Here is a 26,635-nt window from a genome sequence, read left to right on the forward strand (position 1 = left end):
ATTTTGATAAACGGAGACATCTTCCTTCGTTTGTGCCCTTCGTGTACACGCAAACGGAGATTTCTCCTCTGAAAACGAGTCTTTCTAAAAACTCCGGCCAGAGTGGAGATTTTGGAAAACTCCGGTTGCGCGTTTGCATGTAAATTGAGATAAACAGAGATAAACGGAGTTATAGGCAGCCGACGTCACAGTATGCGCCGGAACTTGCGCCTGTGTCAAAAGTGCGACCTATGTTGCTATGGTGACAATGGATACATGGAAGGCTTGAGCCTCTCGTTACGCTGCCACCTACAGGTTTGGCATGCTCTTGTGTATATATACACGGGTAAGTGTAAACGAAGATCTTTTTGAAAACGGAGACGGTGAAATGTCCGTTTATGAAAATAGCCGGCAACGTGTAAACGGCCTCTAAATTGTCCATAGGTGTGAATGTGAGCGTGAATGGTTGTCTGTCTCTATGTGTCAGCCCTGCGATAGTCTGGTGACCTGTCCAGGGTGTACCCTGCCTCTCGCCCGATGTCAGCTGGGATAGGCTCCAGCCCCCCCCGCGACCCTCAAGAGGATGAAGCGGTTAGAAGATGAATGAATGAATGAATCTTATATTTCCAAGGTGGCAATCTGAATCACTTGCAAGGGCCAACTCTCTCTATGGGCCCCTCCACCCCAGGGGCACTGCTTGCACTGTCTATATTTACACCCCTGGATTACACCCCATAATGCGTGTGTTCACTTCTGCCACTTTAAGTGTATTTTGATGAAAAAACTTGCGTACTTTACTACTTGTCACAGGGTATTTACACTACACTGTTAAATATTTTACTTCTTTTACCATCACTACTTTTGAGTCTTTTTTGAAGTTTTGAAACGAGCATTTGTTTTCACTGCAGACATTAACGGTCTACTGCTACCTCATGTATTACGGTATAGAGAATTTAACGTGCGCCTCGGTGTGAGCTCAGGTCATTACGGTACAGTCCAGCTCCCTTGAATTGTTTGCTGCTCCGACTGAAAGCACGGAGCGCTGCGATGAGCCTCAGCACTATCTGCCCTGCTCAATCACTGTTATAACGGCTGAAACAAACTCCGGAGACCTCTCCGCTTCCTGCTGTAAGTTTTCTGCTTTTAAATACCTTTAATACTGTCTGTCTCGCGAAGTACAATTTTACTTTAAGGCGCTTCAAGGCGTGTTTTTGTGTCTGTTAACGTCTTCAGAGAGTTAACGTGAACGTTAGGTTAACTGCTAGCTTGAATATAAGTCATTTCGGGCTACAGTACGTGAGTGGAAGAGGTTATCGACTGTTGCTGTGAGAGGTGTTTTATTGAAGTTGTTTTGTTGTAGTTAATGTGAATTTTCTTAAAAGTGTTTTAACATATAAAAAAGCCGGGGAAGCGAAGTTGAGCGTGGCGGTGAGCTCTGTCAAATAAAACAAATTATTTCCCTTCGTGTCAATGGCATGTAACGTCAACGTCAAGTGAAATCCTTATCTTCAATAGAGGAGTAACCCCTTGATATATATATTTATTTATCTTTCAGTTAGCTCCATAACCGCATTAACGGTTGAGCTGCTACACCCCACCCAATAACTGTGGAGTTATTTAGCAGCCAGGGGTTATCATTAGCGAGTAACTAGTTAAAGCCTGATTCATTAATCAAAGTCACAGAGCTGAGCTTTTCCAGCTTTTTATTCCTATAACACATTTTACTTTTCATGTTTTGACATACAGTTTAACTCTTGAATAAATTAACTTTTCAAAAGGGGGTGGCAGAGTTAACTGCTTTACAGGTGAAAGTGGATTAACCGGTGTGGTAGGGCAGTGGGAGCCAAAATGTCTGTTTATTTTGGGGACAGAAATTGCACAATTAGGGCAGCACTAAGTATTGTGTCATGAAAAAAGCCAGTGAACTAGCTGTGTTTATCACAGGGAAGATGGGAGCACAGCTGAAATTTATTCTTTCGTCCTGATATTGTAATTGAGATTAAGTGCATTGATCAAATGTGGCTGACTGCAAAAGGAATAAGGTGTGTTGGAATAAGCTTCGGAGGGATAGATCATTCTGTGAGAGAGTTTGCTGAACACTTAATATTTCTCATCAGTGTTTGGTGTGTCAAGACTTGTCCCAAGTGGAATGAAGCAATGTTGCAGCACTGTCATGTTGTCTGTGTTTTGAACTGAGCTGTAGTTCACTGTTTAGCAGTCTGCAGGGGAAAGTCTAAACTGCATTTCCCCTTAACATTCCTCATTAGATGACTTAAATATAAGTAAGCCTTATTCCCCACCTTCAACAGCTAATCTGAGTGATTTAAAAAGGAAGACAGACATTGAACAGACACAGCTGCTCGGTGCATGCGTGTGCATTCACATGCCCACTTTTGTATTGCTTCAAACATTTCAACACACAACAAAAGCTCACCCAAGATGCTGGCTTGAGTCAAATGGAAGCCCACAACATGAGGGAAGTGACATGGTGGCTATTGCATTCCTTAACCTACATCTCAAAATGGGAAAAAAAAGTGACGTCAAATAAGGAGACAGATGAGTGATATTAAAGTGCTTACTTGGTTTGTCTTTTTGATGAATCAAGATTTTATTCCCATGGCAGCAGTCGCACAGTTTTTCTCTAATCGCCTTGTGATTAGGAATCAACATGTCATCCAGCCTCCGTGGGCGGGCGGGGGATTCTAATTGGCCGAGGAAATAGGAAAGATGAAACAGGGCTTCCTTCTCTGTTCTTTGTGCCCATGGTGACAAAGTTTTCAGCTTTGTGGAAAATGAATCAAATTAATGTGAAGTAGGCAGCAGCAGTGGATGTCTGTTTAAGATTACTGTGGCCGTGTTGCTGTAGCCATCAGCATTTTCCCTGCCTGTTCAACAGCATCTCTGTTCTTTTTAAACAATGCAATCAGACCATTAGATGGTCTCACTGTTGACACAGTAGCACCCTACTCTCTGAATTCAGAAGTGGCTCTGGTAAATGGGTCAGATCTGGCCCCATGATGACCTTTAGGATTGTTTTCTTTCTCCATGAACGCTTGTGACTGCAGGATATTGTCACCTCAGCCAACCCTCAAAGACTCTTCCATTTTTTTGCTGCAATTTTTCCTCACTAATGGCTCTAAAGCAGAACAATGGCACAGCTCTCTGTGTCATAGAGGTGGCACACGTCATCTAACAACTGTGCTTAATACCTGCCTGACCAATGGAAATATTACATTACATCATGACCATCCTATTCAGGGGCACAGATTCACAGTGGGGTTACTGTTGGTGGAAACAGTTCTATATTTACCACAAAAACAAGTGGAAAAATAATCGTTTCTCTCTGCAAGATTTGCATGGGTCCCTGTGCACCCCATTGGACATGGACATAGACAGAGTTAACCTGGTCTCAGTGGATTCGGGCTGTGAGGCTGCCTGAAAAATACCCATAGAAGGTTTAGCAGTATGTAGATGGATGTGGGTTTCTGAGTAGGTTTTGTGAAGAGGCACTGGGACAGGCAGCGCCACCGAGCACATCCCTGGGCACTCCCACAGGTCTTCACACACTCTTGGCATGCTGCATGCTGGGTAGCCAAAGCAGATGGTGACCCCTTTTTTGTTTTAACCCCTCAGTGATTAATTAACATGTATGTTCACAATACAGTCCTCCAGTTACACAACAAACTGTAATTATTATAATTTTAATGGTTATTTTGAGTGTACACGTGCAAATGTGCAGGCCATTGAAAGTGTTAGGGTAGTATTTATGCCGCCTGAGGCACTCGTCCCTGATGGATCAGATACAGCAGCACAAAGTGATCTCTCTTTAAACAGTGGCTGTAAAAGAACCTCTGCCTGAAGACTTTGTTTTTTATTACTACATTTTTGATCCAGAGAATGTAGAAAAAGCTCAGCCTTATCAGTCACAGCTCTTAACTTGGAACGCTGCTGCTCACGTTGTTTTGGTAATTGTGGCCTTAGATGCGTTCTTAAAATAGCAACAAATATAATTTACCTCAGTAAAATGGTGGTAAGCTATATTTAGTTTCATCTCTCTGACTTCTGGTCTGTCTCTAGGGACGACTGTGTGCAATATATTTCTGCCAATGAGGATGGCTTTCTTCTTGGCATCTTTGCTTTTTAATTTCCTACTGCCTGGTGTGACAGTGGGTTTGCCATAGGCTTTAATAATGAGACTACAGCAGCTGTGCCTCTGTTTATTTCCAGTGGACAAGATTAGAGAAGCTAAGACCATATGTTGCTTTTCAGACTTTGCTGTTTTATGGCAGCGATAGGCTGCTCAACTCATTGATTACATCTGGGGAAGACAGAAAAGCAATTCCTTTGTTGAGTGGTGTCAAAACACTGGACAATCTCTGTGTAGATTTCTTGGCAAGTCATTTCCCTCAGGCGTTTTCCAGCTGTCTGCATAAACTGAGGAAAATCGCATTTTGGGTTCATTATCTTTGATAATCCCATTACTTCATATTCCAGTGTTGTACAACATGTGATGCCATCCTTTGTTTGACTTTCTTGCTCTGTCTTTTGTTTACTTGAAAATATTTGTGGCTTTTATGCGACTACTCTAGTCTTTGTAATTTGCTGAAGACATATTGAAGAAAAGACTTAATTTTTAAAACATGTGCTGTAATTTTCATTCACAGGTAAACTTTAGGGGACCCTGCAGGATATTAGGAAGAGCGGAGTAGTGGAGCAGCAGCATCATCTTCTTCAACTGGGGTTAGGAGTAAGGTGCAAACTCCACATCTAACAGTATCTGTATTTGGTAAGTAAAAGTTTGGTATCTCTTCTCTGATTTAAAATAGTTTATAATAGTGATTGATTTGTCCGTGGTTAAAGATCTGCAGTCACCCGAAATGAGGACTATACCAGGCTGTGCTGGTCAGCTGTTCAGAGAGTTGCGCTGTGCAGAGTGGTTGTTTGGAGTTTGTATATATGTATTCATGCTCACAGTGGAGCATTGTGATTGTTTTGGCTGCCTGTGTGTGTGCGTGCTTTGAGTTTGTTTTTGTTTTTTGTTTTTTTTAACATGGTTTCACATTTCCCCCTTGCCATTTGGACAGTCACCTTTCAGTTCTCCTCAGCAGCACTCATGCATCTCGTCTAACATTTTCAACACTTGCATAGTACGTCTGGTCACCCACTGATTCTGTTTAACAGCAGCAGTTCATCACTGAACATGTGGTTTCCACATAACTGACAACTGTTGCTAGTGTGCTGCATTATTGATCACTTAACAAGCTGGGTTCATTGAGAGGCTGCTTCATTTAAAGTTACAATGTATAATTTATGTGGTTGTTTATTAGCAAATATCAACACTTGCTTTCATAAATATATATTTACTAAAGTGTAATGCAGTTCACATACAAATGGAAGCTTTATCATAGGCTTATAATGATTCCTCTATGTATACACAGGCAGGGCGCGGTCTGCTGGAGGCTGCCCTCTTGCATCGCCATATTTGAATACAGTGGCCGAAAGGGATATACGTGTTTCGCCTTTCACGTTTACCTAGAACTTGCCGTCACTGGAGACAGAGAAGGTGAAGCTTAATCCGGGGCGCTTCTGCGTGAACCTGCTTTGTACTTTTATGATTCTGTCGCACCTTAAATGGAGGACCACACATATGTTTTGCCCCGTAAGAGGGAAACCACGCCACCAAATGAAAGGAAAAGATCAGATAAGTGAGGACGGGACAAAATGCGAGTGAATATCGGCGTTGCTTATTCCAGGTGGAAAGAACTCCTGTGGAAGAACAGGTACCAACCTATATTTGCCGCACTGTGCCGTGACTATCACATAAAACGTGTTATTTTAGCATTACTGTGCTAACTTGAAAAACTTGTGGATGATGCCATCTCTGTCTGCGCAAGGCTTTTTGTCCTACAAGGCCACCATCACTTACCCGATGGGAGGGGTGAGTGAGTGAGCGCGAGTGAGCCATACAATCTAGAATTTGATCGCTGATGTCACTGTTACTCACCATTTTTACACACTGAGGCTTTAAGTATTTTCTCTGTGGTTGTAATAGAAAACTACTTATTTGGATAATGTCTTCATTTTGAAAAATGTGATTCTAGTAAGGAATGCAGAGCTGCAGTTGATGATTGTTTTAATTTTGATTAATAGGTTGATTATTTTATTTGGTTTTAGAAAATGTCATTTTCCCAGAGCCAAAGTTTAGATATTCACATCGCATCTTTTAGCCATTTAACATTCCAAAACCCAAATATGGTCAATTAATATCATACATCATAAATTCAGTGACAGCTGTTTTTGTCACCAGAATAGATGTCCTTGGTCCAACTTGGCTGACCTTTGTTCAACAATGTCTTTTAAGTGACTTTTCCTGTTGTGATGGTGCAGATACGGATGGGAATCTAATTCTTATGACGCAGCTGCCACATAATTGTCGTCTGGATTTTTGCCCATGTGGTACAATCATGCACTCAGACCCTTCCAGGCCAAAATGGCATAGTACAAACATAAGTGGTCAGACTGATTGCCAGTGCTCTCTCAGCCAGTGGTGCTCAGAATATGCAGGTTTCCCTCCAAGAAACAGTATCAGCTGACTTTGCTAATAATTGATTGTTCTTCCTCTCCCATTTGGACTGTGACAACCAGCCAGCAAACAATTTCATGCTGAAATTAGACCTTATCCAAACTCTTTAAGAATGTTCTAACAATACTGCATTTAAAAAGCTAAAGAAAACACAAGCACACTGGAACGACTAATAGTGTTAGTGCTGTGTAAACTGTTCTGTATGCAATTAATAGAATTCAGACACAGCAACACAATAACAGGTGCTCCTGTTTTATACCTTTTCACACCTGAAGTGCTTTGAAGCATGACGTATGCTGGTGGTTTAATACATCCATACCTCCAACACATACAGTCTGTACAAACACTACCACTTGCTGGCATTGGACTCTCCCATATTTGCATTATGTATCTATTGATAGAAGCATGCAAGATTGGCTTGATTTTAATTCACTGTAAAAGTTTTTACTTCAAACATGCTCAATTATTGCATAAATGAAGTAGTAATAAATCACACTTACTGAAGGATGAATGAATGCAAATGTATGCAAATGCATGCTAACAACTGAGCGCCCTTGTGCAAAAATTATTGAAACCCAAGGTAAAATATAATTTAGCCGTGAGGCCAACAATCGCCTGCACACAACACTCACACTCAGCCACATGTATTCACACACACACACACACACACACACACACACACACACACACACACGTGGGTGTGTTGCTTTGATAGAGCCACAATTACTTTTACTTGACATTGCTAGAAAAAAAATCCTCTTCCTGTCCTAATGTGGCACCTTTGACGCCCAACTTCCTTTGCTCAGTGTTTGAGCACAAACAGACACTGTAACACTGAAACTCTACTGTCTAAGGCCGAGTGTAATCATCAAAACATCATGCAGTGGTTATGACTCGCATATAGTACCCGATGTAACATTTCCCCCCCCACTGGCCCCCCCAGGGCCAGTAGATCAGAGTTTTACTGGCGCCTTCTATATTTTCACTGGTCTGACAAAATATTAAAATAATTAAATTTTTAATTTTTCTATAATTTTGGTGATTTATTATAAATGATATACAACAGCGAAGTTCCCCACAACTTTGGGTGTGTACCTTTAGTTGTTGATTTGTAATGTCGAGCTACAAAACTGTTCAAAACATACCACAGTCGCTGTATTCCATGTTTTCATGTCATTACAGATAACATTTAAATTTACTATAGACACAAAATGGTGTGTGCTCAATTGTAAATAAATATTACAAAAGCTTTGTGTTAACAAATGAAGATATTCTACCCACAAAAACACTAGAAGGCTTTCTTTTTGTTATTTTTTAAGATTATTTTTTAAGGCTTTTGCCTTTGTTATAGCAAAGATGAAGAGTGACAGGAAAGGAGGGAGAAAGGGGATAACACACAGCAAAGGGCCACAGGTTGGAATCAAACCTAGGACACTGCAAAGGACTTAGTCTACATGGTGGACACGCTCTACCAGGTGAGCTAGAGGTTGTCCCACGCTCTAGGTGTGGAGATAGAAATAAATATTTACATTCTTTTTCATGATTGTGACATATTCTACAAAAACAGAAATTGTAACTGTTGTTAAAGGTGTTACATTGCTGTCATCATTTGAGTAGAGGTGCTGCTGGGTCTTTGTTGTCATCACTTAAAGGTGCTTTTTGGATATTTCTGGTGTACTGTGCTGGTGTAATGTTTCTGGTATGATGACAAAATGGCCATCAACAGATCATTTTCACTGTCTATTTTTGCTGAGAACGAAGTGCGTCATGATAAAAAAAATAGGCGACGAGCTGAACCCAAAATAAGGCACAGCCAAGCTGCGCAGCTCAGTGCGGGCTGTGTTGAAATGAAAAATGAGGTTCCGGGATGTGCACATGCCGCTCAGGTAGGCGGTAGGTAGAATGCTTGCAACAATGGAGCAAAGATGCTCCATCTCTGTCACAGGCCAGTGGGTGAAGAGTGTATCCAATAATGCATTTCGCCATTCGTCCATGTGCATTTCATTGATCATGTGTTTTGAAAATAACGACATCACTCACATTGCAGACTCCATTGCGTAGGGCCAGTGGGTGGCCAATCAACTTGTTTGGCATAAGTGTTGACTGGCCCCGGGCCATTGGTTATGTCAAACCCTGCTCACATGTCCCGCAGAGTGAAAGTACTTTTTGACTAACATTTTGTCTAATGATGCTCCTAATATGTACTCACTTCCTTCAGTCTAACACAAGAACTTTGATGTGTTGTGATGCCTATTTCTGAACTTTTAAAACTGCCCCATTGAATTTTTTAATGAGTCAAATACCACTGCCTCAAGGAAAAAGTCTTCAGTACTCAGTGTAGCAGTGCTTTACAGGGTTTTCCTAAATGTTTTATTGTGAAGAAGCCACAAAAGCCACAAATCTAATGAATCCGAACCCCAATTAGTAACAGCATTTATAATAAGATAAGATAAGTATATGATTCACAGTAGGGGTGTAACGGTACACAAAAATCACGGTTCGGTACGTACCTTGGTACACAAGTCACGGTTCGTTTTTTTTCGGTACAGTAATGAAAAAAATAGACAGATAAATATCTTTTACTTATTGGTAACCTTATTAAAACATACCACCACAGCAGTTAACTCTTTTTACACAATTTTTGAATGAAACAAATATATAAAATCCTGCTTTTTCACATTGTTTGAATGAAAATAGAAATATAAAAGTGAAAAATAAAATCGTGCTGGTTTTTAACACATTTTTTGAATGAAAAATATAAATATAAATTTCTGCTTAAACAATTTTACTCAATTAAAATAAAAAGTATAGTGCAGCTGGTCAGCTTTAAAGCCTGCTCAGATTCAGTTTTACTAGGAACTTACTTAGCTTTCCCACTTTGTTAAAGTGCAGTAAACAAAACATGCTTATATCTAAAGTGCAGCTTAAATAATTTTACTCAACTCCAATGGCGTTGGTTATTTCTTTAGCGTGATGGTCAGGGAAACGCTCTTTCTTTTTAAATGATGATGATATCGTAGTTTGAACCAGATTGCTTTTTCTAGTTGTGCCGGTTAATGTTCAAACTCGGGTGGTGTCGCTTTAGATGCGTTAGCATGTTAGACGTGTTTCCAAGTACATACCCGAGTGTCGGCACACTGCTTTTGTCTTGTCAACTTGTTTATTTCGATCTTCGTATTTTACCCTGAAACCAAAGTGTTCCCAAACGGAGGACTTAAGGTTTGCGGGTGGGTCTTCAGGTTCGTTTCATCAGGCTCACTTGCCATGTTGTCAAGATGCGAGAATGCGCTGCACAAAGTGAAAGCGGAGATTTACAGTTGGACTCGGTCCGTCACTCAATTATGTCCGTCGGAAAACTAGATATTTTAAATGGTTCGGCTCGCAAAAACGGAATTAAAATAAAACAAAATAAAATAAAATAATATCCTGCGCCCAATAATTCGGTACAGGGTCGTGCCGAACCGAAAGTTGCGTACCGAACGGTTCGACACAAATACATGTACCGTTACAGCCCTAATTCTCAGTAATTAATTGGAACAGCATGTTATAATGTTGGGGATAAAAGTAAACCTTTTCGGCTTTTACAAATTTGGAAAAGTAGAGACAGACAACCCAGTTGGTCACAACCAGTTGCTGATGTTTGAGAAGAAAAACAAGAAGAAATTTTGGGGACTGGATGGTCCATCACCTATCATTTATGTGTTTGAACAAAAATGGCAGTGTTATTTGTACCTGTAGAGTGTGCATGCTGCTCTGAATGTATGTTGATGATGGTATTCTGTATGCTTACTAGCCATTATCATGGCATGTCAAAGCAGACAGACTGTAAATATATTATGTCTTCAGGACTGGACGATAAGTCAGTCTTATAGTTTATTGACTTTCAGTGGAATCATATCTTGATGTTATCATATTGTGTTGTTGTTATACAGAATTCTGTTGTCCAAATTAATGATTCTTAGCAAATTATTATTAAAGCTAATGAACCAATTTACTTAAAAGTTTCGAATTAAATTAACGCTTGATCCCAAAAGCAGTAGAAAATCATTAATTGCATTGAAATATTTTTATTTGTCCAATGTTTTTCACAGCTATATTGCCCAGCCTTAATAGTGTTTTACATCTGTTGACGTTTTATTTGGATGACTGCTGGCTCTGATAGGATTTCCGACATTAATGAGGCAGAGAAAATGAACAACTTCTCTGCTGCTGAAAAGTTTAATTTTCTTCTAAATAGATTAAAATCATGCAGTCACAAACAGGCTCTTGCCGAGGGAATAAACTGAAGCTAATAGGGCCAGGAGACGAATGCAACCTTTTTCCCCGATTAGATATTTACCTCATCATGCTTGTTCATCAGCCACCCTGTGCAGGCATTGATTTGCCACTGGCTAAGGTTGATTCCCTCATTTGTTTCTGTGTAAACTCAGCTGAGCCCTCATGGCATTTGTGGTGCTCAGTGAAAACCTGATTAGCAAGCTGCGTGGGTGTATTCACATTTACCAAGAGGTGGCTTTGGCATATGGGAAGATGAGTTAACAATATAGACTGTGACAAAAATTGGCAGTAATGGCTCTGTGGTAGAAAACCTTTTTTAAGGACAAAATATGGACATTTTTAAGTTCTAGCCGTGGAAATACTCAGAGAAAACATCAAATACATGAACACAAACATATTATTCAGCAACAGTTTTATTCACTGCCCATAGCCTTTCTTTTTATTCTGTTTTCCCCTCTGTGGAAGTGAAAAGTGATCCAATTAGCTTCAGGTCTTCACAGATTGCTGCGGCTGTTGAGCAAATTCTGCCCATGGTTTTAGTGACAAGCTGTCTGACCTTTTCTGGTAGTTTAAATATGGCTTGAATGCGTTTGGGGTAAAAGGGTGATTTTCCCTACATCAAACACCTTACACTCACACACGCAGACACACACCAGACAGAGTTTGGGAGTTGTTTTGAAGAGCAAAAAAAAATCTGCTGCAAGCTTTGGTCCAGACAAAACTAGTACCCACTGACCAACAAAGACATTACTAAGGCCTGTCTTCCTATTGGTAAAGTGGGCTCTGTCTAAAACTCCTGGTGTGCTGTGAGCCGTATCCCACCTCCTGAGCAAGTACATAACATTTCCAAGAAGTGATGTAATGACTTCTCAAATGAAATGACTGAAATTCTGTTGTGTGTCAACTGATTATTTTGCACAATTCGTCACTGTCCTTCATTAACTAAGATTAAATTATTGCTGTGTTATCTGTGCTACCTGATGTTGAATCGCATGCCTTTTAACTGAACTTTATTATTGTTTGAGAATGCCTCATATTTTGTGCAGACAAGAGGAAGGTTGAACTCCTGGTGAGGCTGTAACATGCAATGTTCCAAGTATTGATTTTCTGTCACAGAGAGCCTTTATTATTTGCACTCTGTCTGCAGCTTGGGAGAATGATGGACAAACCAATCATGGAGTCTGAATAGTAACAAGAATGGTATGTGCTCGTGTCGATTTGGATGCTGCTGTGTGTGCTGCACGGTTTGTGGAAGGTGCTCTGCTTACTGATCGGGGGGCTCTGCTTACTGATGGGGGGGTCTGTCATTGCATCAGAGTAACACAGAAACAATGACAGTCTGATGAAATGGTAAAATGAGGTTCTTTGTTTTAGACAGAGGGATAGCAGGTTTGGAGACAAGGGTTGTCTCTGATAGAGTGGGACTCATGAGAGAAGACAACCATGACCTGTGGCAACCAATTAACTTGAATGTATGTTTCTGCACAATGTGTAAAATGATTTAGCTGTCTCTTGAGTCATACTTGTGGCTGGCAGGGTATCAAACTTAAATACTTGAGCACCAGCCAAATTGTGTCTGTAATGTTATGTCTCTCTGCCCGCACCCTGTCTGTCTTAACGTGGTCAGAGACTTGTTTACTTTTCAAATATTTCCTAATTGACATGTTGTAAATAAAGACTATATTTTGTTTAGGCAGAGTTTTACATTTAGCAATGGTACACTGGTCAGTTTGGTGTATTTTAAAGTTCTTATTTTGATTTTTTATATTTATTCAAAACATGTTTGTATTCCCCAAACAAAGGCTATGAAAAATGTAGGGCTGCCCCCGGCTAAGAATTTTCCTAGTCAACCAGTAGTCGTCATTTAGGGCCATTAGTTGACTAGTCGGCTCCATGTTAACAATATTAATTTAATTATTAAATAATATATTTTGCTGTTTATTTTGCTGGGCTGTACACGTGCTAAATCTTTAATTGCCTGGAGAACACGAGGTCGGGAAGTGGCCACTGCTGTTGTGCCTTTTCTGTGCCAGCTTTCAAGAGCGTGGTTGCAGATTGCGTCCGAAGTTGCTGGGAAACCTTAACAAGCACCATATAGCCTATTTACCTGAAATCCTGAGTGCAGAGCTGATCTTCTTCCAGGTGCTGTTTATAAGTGTGTACACCTATCATCCGTGGGACAGATGTAAAGCTCTGAGTAGCCCTGCACTAGCATGATCAATCTTTCCGTGTTTATCACAGACTGAATATTTACGGGAGAAGGGAATGATATGTGTCGGCTGTGATTGGTTTGTAACTGACTCTGTCTGACTGCTGAGTGTGGCCACTTCCTGTGTCTGTCATTTCAAATTAAATTCCCACATGGTTCAGTCATGTAGGTTTTGATTTATTTTGACAAGGAGCAGCTCCTAATGGAGTTCATATTTGTGTTTTTTTTTTTCCCTGCAGCTAAGCAACCAATGATATCTTGCCGACTAATGACCTTTTTGGTCGACCATTAGGGGGAAGCCCCGTTGGCATTGATACTAACACTTATCACCTGGTACCTAGTTACAGGTATGACCATGGTTAGGCAAGGTGGCTTAGCATGTAGAATTAGTAGAGAAAAAAAGACAGCAATGTCTCATCAGTGCCGTAGAAGTGCTTCAGTTTAGCAGATTTCAGACACTGAGCAAACTGCTGTGGTGTGCAAAGTAGACAATGGCAAGAAATTAGCAGCACAACACACCTGCTGCAGCAGCTGAGACACAAACATGCAGTAGAAGCAGTGTGTGGCATTGGTACACTACTTGGTATTGGTGACAAAATGATGGCCTTTTCCACCCCTCTGTCTTGGATGATTTAGATGACCTGTCCAAAGTCGATACTAGTCTTCTGTCTGCTAAAGTCTGAGGGAGGTAGCACATCCAGGATAACTGCTGTCCCATATGTTTTCGATTTTTTCTTCATTGCTCTTGTAGTATGAGCTGCGGAACAAGGTGATTTGTCACACTGGCCAACCGGCAAATTAAATGTCAACATCATCAATCCTTGTTGTTCTTGGAACTAGTGTTGTCAAAAATATTGGTTTATTGATACATTATGATTCAGAATATTTGAAACCGTTTCAATACTCATTTTCCGCAATATCGACTAGCCCTGTCACAATGTTATCCACTTAATGAACAATATATATAGATATGACCTCAATCATTTTCCTGACTTCGATCATGCCTGTTGTGTTTAGATGTGTGTTTCATGCCAGAATAAAAAGTATATAAATAGCATGGTTTTCCTGACCATTATAGTAATTATAAGACCATTATAAGTCCCAGAAAAAATGAAACAACACTTTAAGATGACACAGCAGAGCTTACCAGTAGTCTGTAGCTACACTTATGGAGTGGAAGAAGCACATGCCAGATAGTTGTTAGGTTACCAACAGACACAAAAAGTCTATAGTTTGTGGTTTTACAACTTCATACTCAACTCCATAAATCATCAGCAAACTGATCGGCTCACAGGCCCGTCTGTTCCCAGGGGCCAACTGAAGCATACTAGCCAATTATGAGGTAACTACAGTGTTATCACACATTTCCTGCTTGTCTATTATGCACAAGAGGCAGCACCTGATTTTGTTTTTGTTGGACAAATTTTGTATGAAGTCTCAAACTAAGTCACTCTGGGCGGGGAGTAAAGAAATACTGGTGGAGATGTTTTAAGATTTTTTTAATTTGTGTTAGAGGTTAAAAAATGTAGAACATTATCATTTTATTTAAATGAGTTTAGGATGTCTTTTACCATTTAGCACAAACACTATTTCCTAACTTTATTGTTAGGGTTTACTACAGTCATCCTGCCGTCCTGCTACTAACCAAGAAAAGAGAAGTTGTTGTTTTCTTATTATAGCCTTGTTGTATTTATCTTTTTATTAAAAATTCACTTTGGATGTCCTCAATGTCACATTTTCCCTGTGGTATTGAAAATAGCACAGATTATCGATATTTTCAAGGTGTTGTATCCAAGTTAGAAATTCCTGTATCGTGGCAACGCTACTTGGAACACACAGCTTTAAAATTCTGTTAAAAAGAGTGAAAAAAGAGAGTTAAAAATCAGAGTTTGACATTGCTGTTATCGTTAATCGACCAGGTGAACAGATTGTCAGTGTTTGGTGGATCATTAACACAAGTCTAACTTGTGAAAACATGTCCCTTTCTTTCTGTGTTTGTATATGTGTCATCGCAGTAATGTTAAAATGTAAACTACAGTTTTTTTTCTGAATGCAGATACCTTGTTATGTATACACAGTCACTTATCATGTAGAGACTGAGCCCACGTTGTTGCCCAATCTTCAAGTGTGTGACAACAAGACGGACGGTGTTGTTCTTGGCCTGGTGTGCTTCTGGCCTAATATGGGAAAAGCCTGCCAGCACTGACACATACTAATGTTGATGCTGTAACTATGGGACCTTATTGTTGGCTCATTTGAAACTTTATAGGCAATGGAAGTGTGCTTATTGCTGTGCACACCCCTTATGTGTGTGTATGTGTGTGTGTTAGGGGTGTAACGGTACACAAAAATCACGGTTCGGTACGTACCTCGGTACACAAGTCACAACTATTAAATATCTTTTACTTATTGGTAACCTTATTAAAACATACCACCACAGCAGTTAACTCTTTTTACACAATTTTTGAATGAAACAAATATATAAAATCCTGCTTTTTCACATTGTTTGAATGAAAATAGAAATATAAAAGTGAAAAATAAAATCGTGCTGTTTTTTTAACACATTTTTTGAATGAAAAATATAAATATAAATTTCTGCTTAAACAGTTTTACTCAATTAAAATAAAAAGTATAGTGCAGCTGGTCAGCTTTAAAGCCTGCTCAGATTCAGTTTTACTAGGAACTTACTTAGCTTTCCCACTTTGTTAAAGTGCAGTAAACAAAACATGCTTATATCTAAAGTGCAGCTTAAACAATTTTACTCAACTCCAATGGCGTTGGTTATTTCTTTAGCGTGATGGTCAGGGAAATGCTCTTTCTTTTTAAACGACGACGATATCGTAGTTTGCACCAGATTGCTTTATCTAGTCATGCTGGTTAACGTTCAAACTCGGGTGATGTCGCTTTAGATGCGTTAGCATGTTAGACGTGTTTCCAAGTACATACCCGACTGCTGTTCTGCAGTGTCGGCACACTGCTTTTGTCTTGTCAACTTGTTTATTTCCATCTTCGTATTTTACCCTGAAACCAAAGCGTTCCCAAACGGAGGACTTAAGGTTTGCGGGTGGGTCTTCAGGTTCGTCAGGCTCACTTGCCATGTTGTCAAAATGTGAGAATGCGCTGCACAAAGTGAAGGCGGAGATTTACGGTCAGACTTGGTCTGTCACTCAATTATGTCCGTCGTGGAACTAGATATTTTAAATGATTCGGCTCGCAAAAACGGAATTAAAATAAAACAAAATAAAATAAAATAATATCCTGCGCCCAATAATTCGGAACAGGGTCGTGCCGAACCAAAAGTCGTGTACCGAATGGTTCGACACAAATACATGTACCGTTACAGCCCTAGTGTGTGTGTGTGTGTGTGTGTGTGTGTGTGTGTGTGTGCGTGTGTGTGCATCCATTACCGCTATTGTGCCTGGAATTATGAGCAAGTGATTACCGGTATATGACAAACTCTCTCAGACACCTTCAGGCGAGAAAGTCAGATGGCAGATGATAAAACTGCAAATATTTATTCACATGAACCACATGTTACTGGGTGGCAATATAAATGACAATATGTTGGACATTTTAAGGATCTGGTTTTGACCTTTACTTAGCAATTACTTCCCAGTGAAGAGATCCTTTAGTGACGCAGGTTGAGCCCTCAAATGAGTACTTGTTGTCATCCAGCAGGGCTGCCTAGCAACCAGGTAGCGCTTCAATAAGCAAGACAAGCTGTGCAAGGAGGGAAAGAGTGGAGGGCTTGAAATAGTCATATTGTCACACTTAGGAATCAATCAGCTGTGCAATTAACTTTGCTTTGTGTATTGTTAAAGGGACATCTATTGATATGGGTTAACAAAAAAGCAATTGTCCTCGGTGGCAAATATTCAAGTATTTTGCATTTGAAATACTGCGTTACTTCAAAATTCATTAACAGAGGGTATTTCCATTCTATTGCTGTTCACAGTCGGGGGGATCCAAGGGGGTGAGCAGCCAGAAAGCTGTTTAATTTGCTTTAACATTCACTTATTGACAGGGAGAGAAAGTAATTGTTCCCAGCCCTATGGGTTTCCCCAGGAACACAGAAACATGTCTGCCCCACTTTCACAAATTACAAATTATCACACTGCTTTTTTAGCTCTTTGGCACAATGGTCAACGAGATCAGAAAAGCAGAAGAATATAAACAGTAAAGATATGAAAAATGGCATATAGTTAAAAAGACAGTGAGCTTGATAGAGAACAAACAATGTTTTGCTTACATTGCTGCTCTAAATAATATGTGTAGTTCTTTGAGTCATAGTAGTGGAGTATCAATATCACCCTGGAGGCCCAAATGCACTGAAAGCATCTGACACTCGCATTTTGTAGTACAGCTATTGTTTTAAATGGCAGAATACGCACAGAAAACATTTTGAGGTGTATTAAACTGCTTTGATGACCCTACTCTGACCTGGTTTAATTCTGGAGCATCAAATGAGGCTCCAAATTCAGTGAGGCAGAGTGGAGACAGAGAGACAGAGAGGTGGTCATGCAGCGAGAGTGCACAACAGTTTCAGATAGCTGACGTTAGCGTTATTAGCTTAGCTTTAAACTTAATGAACAAGTACATTAAACAAAAACAACTACCACTGCCAACAGCTATAGCCTACTACTAAAACCCTAAACCGTTGTGTCGTCACATACTGAGAATAAGATCAATAAATCCTTGGTAGTTATGTTAGCACAACGGACCCACCCTGTGTCATCTATTATCAACATTTACTGACATCTACTGCTCATAAATCTGAACTTGCTAAATAAACCTAACAACAGCATTTGATCAACATACTATAGAGGTTTGATTGGCTGTGCTTTAAGTGACTTTCACCCAGTAAAATGTAAAGATGAAATGAGATGGCTGGTCCCCAGTGGCTTTACTGGTGTTCTCCTTACAACCAAAGCAGCAGTACGCACCCAACAGCTGTGTTCATGCTTTATTATAGGCTACTCAAAGATAGAAATATGTATAGAAAATTAATAAGGGTATCTACAGCATAGAACTTGTCCCTTGAAATTTAAAATCTGATGCCTGCAGTGCACCATAAGAGCATCAACTGATGTGCGTCCAATGAGGCATGTTGGTTATCGCTTTCAGTGGGTTTGGACCTTTAGGCCCAGATTTTAGCGTCAGAAACCCAGAGTGTGCAGTTAATCTCAACCTCTAAAAACTAATCCTACTATACACCTCTGCAGCAGATTCATGTGCAGTGCTTTATTCCTCTTAATCATTCCTGAAAAACTGAGAATATATCCACACAGTGGGTTGTAATTTCAAAAATACGCCTGACAAACTAATTGATACAATCTTCAAATGATTTTTAGTTTTGAAGCCAACATTCAAATCCTTTTAACAACTGCACTAGCCCCTGGGATTTACAAAACAATCCATTGTTTTGTTGATTATGAAACTGCATAGTGCCTATTTTTGACTTTTTTCTCCTCACTGCAGGAGAAACAATCATTACCCGTTGAAATCCATTTATTAAACAGCTCCTCAGATTTCTCACAGCTCTCACCAAAATGTAGAACAGCCCCATAATCATAGTAATAATGTTGTTATTCTTCCAAGCAAAATGCATTTCACAGGACTCTAAAAGGCTCCACCATGTGTTTCACTGTGTTCATTTAAGCAAGTTATAATTCTTATTGTTACCCACAAGCAAAACAGTGCAGCGTTCTCTCTGTTTACCATGATCTTGTAGTGAAACGTAGTTCACTGTAATCTACCAAGTGCAGAAACATGACCCTCTTTTACTGTGATGGTGTTTTGTGTGGTGGAGGGTCTGTGGTTACCCTTGAGATGCTTAAAAGTCTCCTGTAATATGCCAGGAGTCTTGAGGGGGAAATAATTGGGCGCGCATAGTTTTATCCACTAATAACCATTTATTGTGTGTCATTAAAGCCTGCCTCATTAGATCATTTAATTAGTCTTGGATAACAGTTTCCCTGGACAACACGTGTGTGACATCTGGTATTTCCAGCTACCTGTGACTCCACTCCACTTTATTTCTGCCAATTTAACTCTGCAGAGGCATGCACATTTTGCACACTCAGTTATCAGCTCATTAGGTACAAGTAGTCAAAACTTATGCAGTCTAACGCAAAAGTCCTGTAATAAATCCTACGTTCATGAATGTTACAATGTTCTGTTTTTGGTGAAACTTTTTTAGAGTGTTGTTGATTCATCTGTGTAATCATTTTGACGGTTGCATTTAGTAATGCTGCTGAATTGTGGTGAATTCAACACCACCACAAGCTACAACCTCTAAAATGATAATACAATATGAATGAATTTTTATGATCATAAAATTTCATAGCTCTCTTCAGGTTTGGCACAATTTTAAATCCTCTTTGAAAGTTTTGTTTCATTATACAATGAAAAGGAAATCCGCCTTTGCTTTCTAACCGGTGCAGTTGTAATTACTGCATATCTTGCAGGTGCTTTATGTAACTCTGGAGAAAAATAGTTAATTGTTGAGTCTCATTGCCGTCGTCAAATACGGATGCTTTGGGTTGTTAGTCAGACCGAACCACACACTCAAAGCATCTTTGTCATGTAAATGACTCTTCTTTTTCACCCTTAGACATTTGTTGTCTTCCGGTTCCACGTGAGTTTCATGACAGAAACGTCATCACCCACTCATTCGCAGTTATTCTCCGGACAGTTACCTGGTCTATCACACATGGGCCCAGTCGGATATAACATGGATTTGTGTTAGGAAACTGGCAGGACAAACGCTGGTTAATGTCTGACTCAACTGAATCGGACATTTGTGTTCTCATATACAGCTTATCGTAACGCCTAGATGATTTCAGGTTTGCAGTGCATGTGTGAAAGGGGCTTTAGATACACCATGTTTTAAATTATAGTGAGATGAGCAGAGGTGAGGAGAGCAGCAACAACCATAACTATTACGCACTGCATAACAGTAATAATGATAATTATATATTAGTTGTAATAATTACTGGTTGGGTGTTTCTCAGTGTGTCACAGCACAGAAGCAACAGTGTATTGTGTCAGCTCTGTTGGTGTATACGTTTAGAGGCCAGGCCTAATTTGCGTCCTCTTTTCTCCACGTGTGATGGATCCCTGCTGAGCTCTGATGGTTTTTCTCTGTGGAGGAGCTCATTCACCTTCCAGCTGCCTGTGTGCACTAACTGTCAGCTCTGCTTTACCTCACCATGTCTTTACTGCTTCTGCGTTGGCTTCACAGCAAGCCTGCCGTGTCAAGATGGCTCCATAGATAGAAACACCAAACAATCACTGGCACCCCCCTGCCCCTCCTCAGCTCGCCATACCATGCCCCACATGGGCCCTATGTAACAGATGGTAAAAATAACCACCTCTTTCTTTTACACACCATTAAATTATGCATTGTGTTTGTGTGTTTGAGTATGAATCAGTGTCAAGTCAAGCTACAGTCCCTCGCTGTGATTTGTTTTTGTGCTTCAAATATAAGACAATGTTTGTTTCCCTGAAAATTAAGTTTGAATAAATGGGGGTATTATATTTGAGGGCTAGACATTAATATATTCACAACACATCACTTTTAATGGAACAAGTGGCTCCTACTGCTTCTGCAGAGCGAGCCTGTTACTGGGGAGTGTCGCATTATGGGTTGTTGGTTGGTTGCCTTATTGTTATTATGCTGGTGAGTTTCTTTAATTTCATGTACAGAGTTTAGGTTAGGGTTAACACAACAGTGCTCAAACCAGCATTGAAAAAGTATTACAGTTCTTTTATTTTTTTCTTCTTCTTGTATTTGAATCATGAAGGAGTAGCTGTAGTACAAAGAGGAGGAGGGATGGAGGGCGGCCTCCACTGAGACACAGCTGGACCACTGTTATGTGAACTAAGTCATTATCCACAATCCCTACAGCTGAATTCAAAGGACAGTGCTTAAAATTGTTACTCAGAAATGCACATTCTTGAGTGATATCTCACTTTATAAGGAGGGCAGTTGTGTAGCATTCAAATCTTACAATCTTGAAACTTTTCAACAGATTTGCATTGTTAAAAACCTTACCCGAACAGATGTAGTTGTTCCATCTCATTACAGTAACAATGACCACTGGGATACTCGGCTTTGTATGTAGTTGTGACTCTAAAAGATCCCCAGTAAACACTCGAAGAACACTTCTTACATAATCACGTTAGAATAAGTCAGCCAACAGGACGGTGATTTCCCTTGCTGCAATGTGATGTAATAACTGGATATTAGGCAGGGAAACTCCAAATCCCAGGAATCATTACGACTGTTTAATTCCGTGGTAACTGTCCCCAGATGATTCAACAGTATTAATCTGTTGGACTCGGCACAATAATCCATTGATAGTAACTGAGGAGTAGTTCTCTCCGCAGACTGACTGTGTGCACAGATCTTCACTGTGTTGTATAGAGTACAGTTTCCAGGGTATGCATTGGTGGTCTGTTCTAACTCAAGATAGGAATTCACTGCCTTCGCTATTGTCCTTTGTTTATCACCAGCTGTCATAGGCACTGCTTTCTGTCCTCATTTGTTTTCTCTGCCCTTTTGCCACAACTGAACCTCATTTGTAATTTCCCCCACGTCAGAGCCAGCATCTGTTAGGCAATGAGACCATTACTTAAGGTGATTTGAAGAAATCTGGGATTTGACACCCGTGGATGACTTGATACATCTTCATATCCGTCTCTTCACCAACACAATATAATGTGCAGATTGCTGTTGCCTGTGCCTACCCTCGACTGAGCTGTACTGATGTCACGGTCAACTGGATGTGTCAAATGTGTGATTACTCAGGCCACGCGAAGAGAGGAGGCACAATTTTAGACTTGTCATGTGTCAGTAGTTTTCTTACCTCTGCACAACATGGTGTGAGAGGTTTTGTCTCCTGTGTTTTTGCTCCTGATGCTACAAGTAATCTAGCACACAGGAGGTTACCACAATATTTTGAACACCTGCACTGTTTACTGTTTATTACAGTATAATTGCAACTAATCCTAGCAGTGTTCAGTTTTTATTCTGAATGACTACATTTACATGCACATGAATATTCCACTTGAATTTGATGTGGGTCATGTAAGCAGCATATTCTGTTGGGATGTTATGAATAAGGTCTTTTTCCAAATGTAGCATTTTCTGATTAAGACTTGTAGGATATGCTGATACTATTCAGGCTTTAGGAGCATTCTTTGAACAGCACATTCAGAATATGTGTCTCAGTTGGGGATTTTACTGCAGTTTGCCATGCATCTGTCGTACACAAACCAACTTGCCAACAGTTTACTAGGCTGGGGTACAGATGCCCACATCTCCTGTCAGAAGAAGAGACACACCTACTTTTAAAAATTGTGAAAGATTCGGATGTCAGCAGGTTTTTGGATATGCACGAATATCTTAATGCTGACTTTTTCCAGAAGGAGGTTGACGGATAAAAGAGGGAGGCTGTGTCTGCATAGTTGAACAAGTGACAAATCTTGAATGCCGAACACATCGTCTAGGTGAACAATGCTTTTTCCTCATGCTGTTCCCGTTCCATCTAAGCACTTTTGACACCTTCTGTTCTGATCACAATTGCTCGTGGTGCTGCATGCTGCAGTTATCTATCCAGAAAGGATGTTGTAAACATTTCTTGGAGGTAGTGGGAATGAATCAGTTTGTCACTGTAAAGTAGATATCTGAGGTTGTTGTGGAAATGCGAAGCACTCACAGACTTCAAAGTGGAGTCCCACAGTTACCAAGCTTCTCTTGCCTTAGGGCACCAGACAGTCATGTTGGCATGCGTCAGGGAAGACTTGTGCCTCAGTTTCTCTCAGTTATTGGATGTTGTCACACATAATCAGAGATATAATGATTAGATAACATGACTACAAATAATCATCAGAAGAATTTCCCATTACTTTTGCTATCAACAACCCAACACAGGTCAAATGCAGATGCATTTTAGTCATCACATAGTACTGATGCAGGGATAATGCTGAGAATGAAAGGACCAGACATCTTAAAGGAATAAATCAGCCCCCTAATGACCATTTGTATATCAGTTCTTCACTCCACGTTACGTTGACTTTGTGTAGAAAACTTTATTAATGAATAGTCATAGGTGATCACATTTAACAACAGCAGAATATATAAAAACATCCATTTACAAACTCACACGCAACTCATGCAGTATATTCCAAGTCTTGTGTAATCCATTTATATGCTCAGTACTTACCAAACAGACAACCCTTTCTGATGGGAAACTGAGCTATAAGTGAAACTTTTCAGAACAAGACTCCAGACAAGACAGCTGCTGGTCTACCTCTGCCTCCATCAGTAGTTTGTTTGTGATATTTTGTGATCATGGTAAATCTGAACTAACCCTTTAAAACACCAAAGTCACTAGGGATGGGTACCGAGTTCGGTACTTTTATTGGTACCGACCAAATTAGGCCTGTAATCCCGAGTATTGATTCACGTAAAATCAAACGGTACCGCATTTCGGTACCTGAATGCATCCTAGGGACTTCGAGAGTGGAGGAGTGACGTTTTCACTGCCTATCATGAATGCAGCATTGTACGCACGAGAGCGTGATCACATCAGTGGCAGCTATCAACAAAGCAGCATGGCTGAGAGAAAGAGGTCGAAGGTGTGGCTCCATATCTCAAAGTTTGATGCAGACTGCGCTCGCTGCAATATTTGCGACTTAAGGCCAGCTACGGAAATATCTCAAACCTGAGGAAGCACCTGGTCAAGCACAAGGTGTTTTTAAAGGCTGACGACTGCACAGTATTTGACCCCCGTGAACAGAACAGAGCAGCATTTGTGACAAACAGAAATGACACTGATAAGTCAAACACAACATGAAAAGGAGGAGCTGGGGTGGAGGAAGTGGCTTATAGAGGAAGCAGCAACAGTAGGCAGGCCAGAGCAGTTTAAACAGGGCGCCCTGAATGAGATTTTCCAATTGGTTGCATAGAGAGGAATCATCATATCAGCTGACTCCCTTGCATCAATCAGCTGTTCCATCAGTTGACTGGGCTGTTTGACATCAGCAGATGTAACTTGGATATGAACTGAGCTTGACATTGTGTCCTGCCTGAACTAACGATATGCCCAATTTTATTTCAGTGGAGTCTGGCTTTGAAGAGACCATAGATAAGTTTCCCAATTAGTTCAGTTCCCCGTCAGAAAGAGCTGTCTGTTTGGAATGTACTCATCACATTAAAAAATCGACATGGCTGCATATGACTTTAATTCATCAAGAATTTCCTCCATTTCTGGATTCTTCGTTCACCGGATCATTGCAAGAAAAACAAAGTTTTCATCAACCTCATGGCAGCATTAAATGAAAAGTCAGAGTATCATCAGAGTCAGTATGATGCAGTGACTAGGAGCTATGAATGTCTGTGCCAATTCATCTTGTACACGAGATAATTCACTGGATATGAGAAAATCTTGACCAAACTCTCTGACTCTTGTCAAAAGGATTCATCAGAGATATATGTACCAAATTTAATGGCAATATTCAGCTCAGTAGGAGTTCTCCATATCTCCAGATTCCTCTTCTTGGTTTACAGCTCCAACCTCAGCGGCAGTGGGGGCAGCTAGGCTGTTGCATCAGTGAGACAACATAGAGAAGCACCTCAACACCATTAGGACATCTGGAATCCAATAATAGTCAACGTTACTTGTGTTTCTTTCCCATCAGATCACAGGAGACTGGATCTTCCTGTTGTCAGCTTAAAGTTTTACTGTGCTGAAGCTCCAGTATTCCTCAGGGCAATGATAAATCCATACCACCGACACTAAGTAACCATGAAAGGTAATAAATTGACTAAGGTCAGTAAATTATTCCGAGGACTCGAGAGACAGACATTTCATTGAGGATGAACTGCTCAGACTTGTTGCTTGAGTCTGTTGGGTAGAGGTGTTGTTTTGTGCGTTATCTTCTCCTGGCACTATATGATGCTGCAAGATATCCCAAACATGGTGGTGAGGGGATTTGGAGGCTACTGGGCAACTGTGTCTTATGTTATTTATGGAAAAGAGGAGGAGATGAGCAGGCTGTGGAGTCTGCTTTCTTATTTTGAGTAACACATTTGTTCACAGTTGCTCCTCCACACCCACACACTGCTTTGTTCATATGATACAATTATTTTTTACAGAACGTCTTTCTTGTCACTTACCAGAGATCTCTCAGGGAGTTCGCACATTTCCCACAATATCTTCTTTACGCCAAGCAGCTTTTCATTTCCACAGCACATGTTCTGTCACAAAACCCTGAAGACGGTACAAAGAGATTTTGTTGGTTACTCCTCCTATTGCTGATATTCCTCTGCACTTCAGGTGGACCAACCCGGCCTCTTCCCCACACACAGTGATTAATTGATATGGTCGTCTGTGATAAGACTCTGTCTCCTCTCTTTGTTTGTCCCACTGGGAGGTAAATGTATTGATATTCTGCAAAGACATGCACAATCACAGAAAGTGAAAGAAGCCTTATCTCTTTAGACTGCATCAGTAGCAGGGTTTGCAGCATACATTACTGATTCACCTTCCTCTTGAGGCTGCCTTGAGGGTATTATATGTATTTCATCATAACACATGCAATGTTTTTACGAATCTGTGGGTGTACCTGTTTTATTTTGTTGATTGGCTCCCTAACCACTCTCCTATTGCTGAAATTTGTCGAGTGGGTGTTTGCCTTTTTAATTTACCAGGTCTTTAATGTATGCCTAAAATGGGAAGTAGGATTTCCTGAATAGAAATAGCATTTCTTCATTAAACAGTTACTCCGGGAATATCTGAGTCTTCTCGAAAATGATCTCTATTATTACACAGCAGTGATTATTGAATGTTTGAGTTCCTTTATTGCTGAGATGTGAAGCGTTCTGGAGGGTTTTTTTGGATGTTGGCAAAGTTTTAAACGCTAGGTACTTTTTATATTAACGCATCTTAAGTTATGATTTCACCTGCTTTTCTTATGGTCTCATCAGTAATTTTGTTTCAATTGAATGCGTCTTAGTTGAATTGTTCCACAGAGGCAGAAACTGTAAAACTAGCAGGATTGAACATGGCTGTTTTCCCTTTCCTGGCATTTGAACACTGATTTTTATTTCAAATGAATCTAGATTTTGTAAAAGTAAAAAAAAGGCCACATATCCACATTAAACATAATTTATATTCAAAGGTAAATGAATTTAATCATAGTTGCAGTTTGAGCTTTAAGGTTTGGGGTTCACAAAAACAAAAATCCAGTGGAAATGGAAAGTGTTTCAAAGAGGCTTTGTTTACACAAAAAGTAATAAGCAGGATACCAGCAGGTACATTTTCATATCTTGCCAAATATGCCCAATGAGTGATGGAATATTGCCAGAATTAGCATTGAAACTGCATTTACACAAAATCCAAAACCCAACAGTAAACCACATACAGAGCCCAGCTATTAGCGTCGGAGCTCGACATTCATGCTTGCACGGGGCAAATAAACTACGTAATCAGGCAGGTGGAAGCCTCATGCAGTTGTTGGGTTCGTGAAAAATAAATTTGATGTCTGACTTTAATGTAATGTTATCTGAAAATAAATTG

At 40.2% G+C, this 26,635-nt stretch overlaps 1 protein-coding gene across 1 annotated transcript in view; it reads left to right on the forward strand.

Moving 5' to 3' along the window:
* The first annotated feature begins 974 nt into the window (after positions 1 to 974).
* tp53i11b (tumor protein p53 inducible protein 11b) overlaps positions 975 to 26,635 on the forward strand; it is a 48,523-nt gene continuing 22,862 nt past the window's right edge. The window contains exons 1-2 of the mRNA XM_033635594.2: positions 975 to 1,107; positions 4,644 to 4,765. The gene's annotated coding sequence lies outside the window, so the exon portion shown is untranslated. The remainder of the gene's footprint in view (positions 1,108 to 4,643; positions 4,766 to 26,635) is intronic.

Source organism: Epinephelus lanceolatus, chromosome 5 (genome assembly GCF_041903045.1).
Source record: "Epinephelus lanceolatus isolate andai-2023 chromosome 5, ASM4190304v1, whole genome shotgun sequence".
NCBI classification, from domain to species: Eukaryota; Metazoa; Chordata; class Actinopteri; order Perciformes; family Serranidae; genus Epinephelus; species Epinephelus lanceolatus.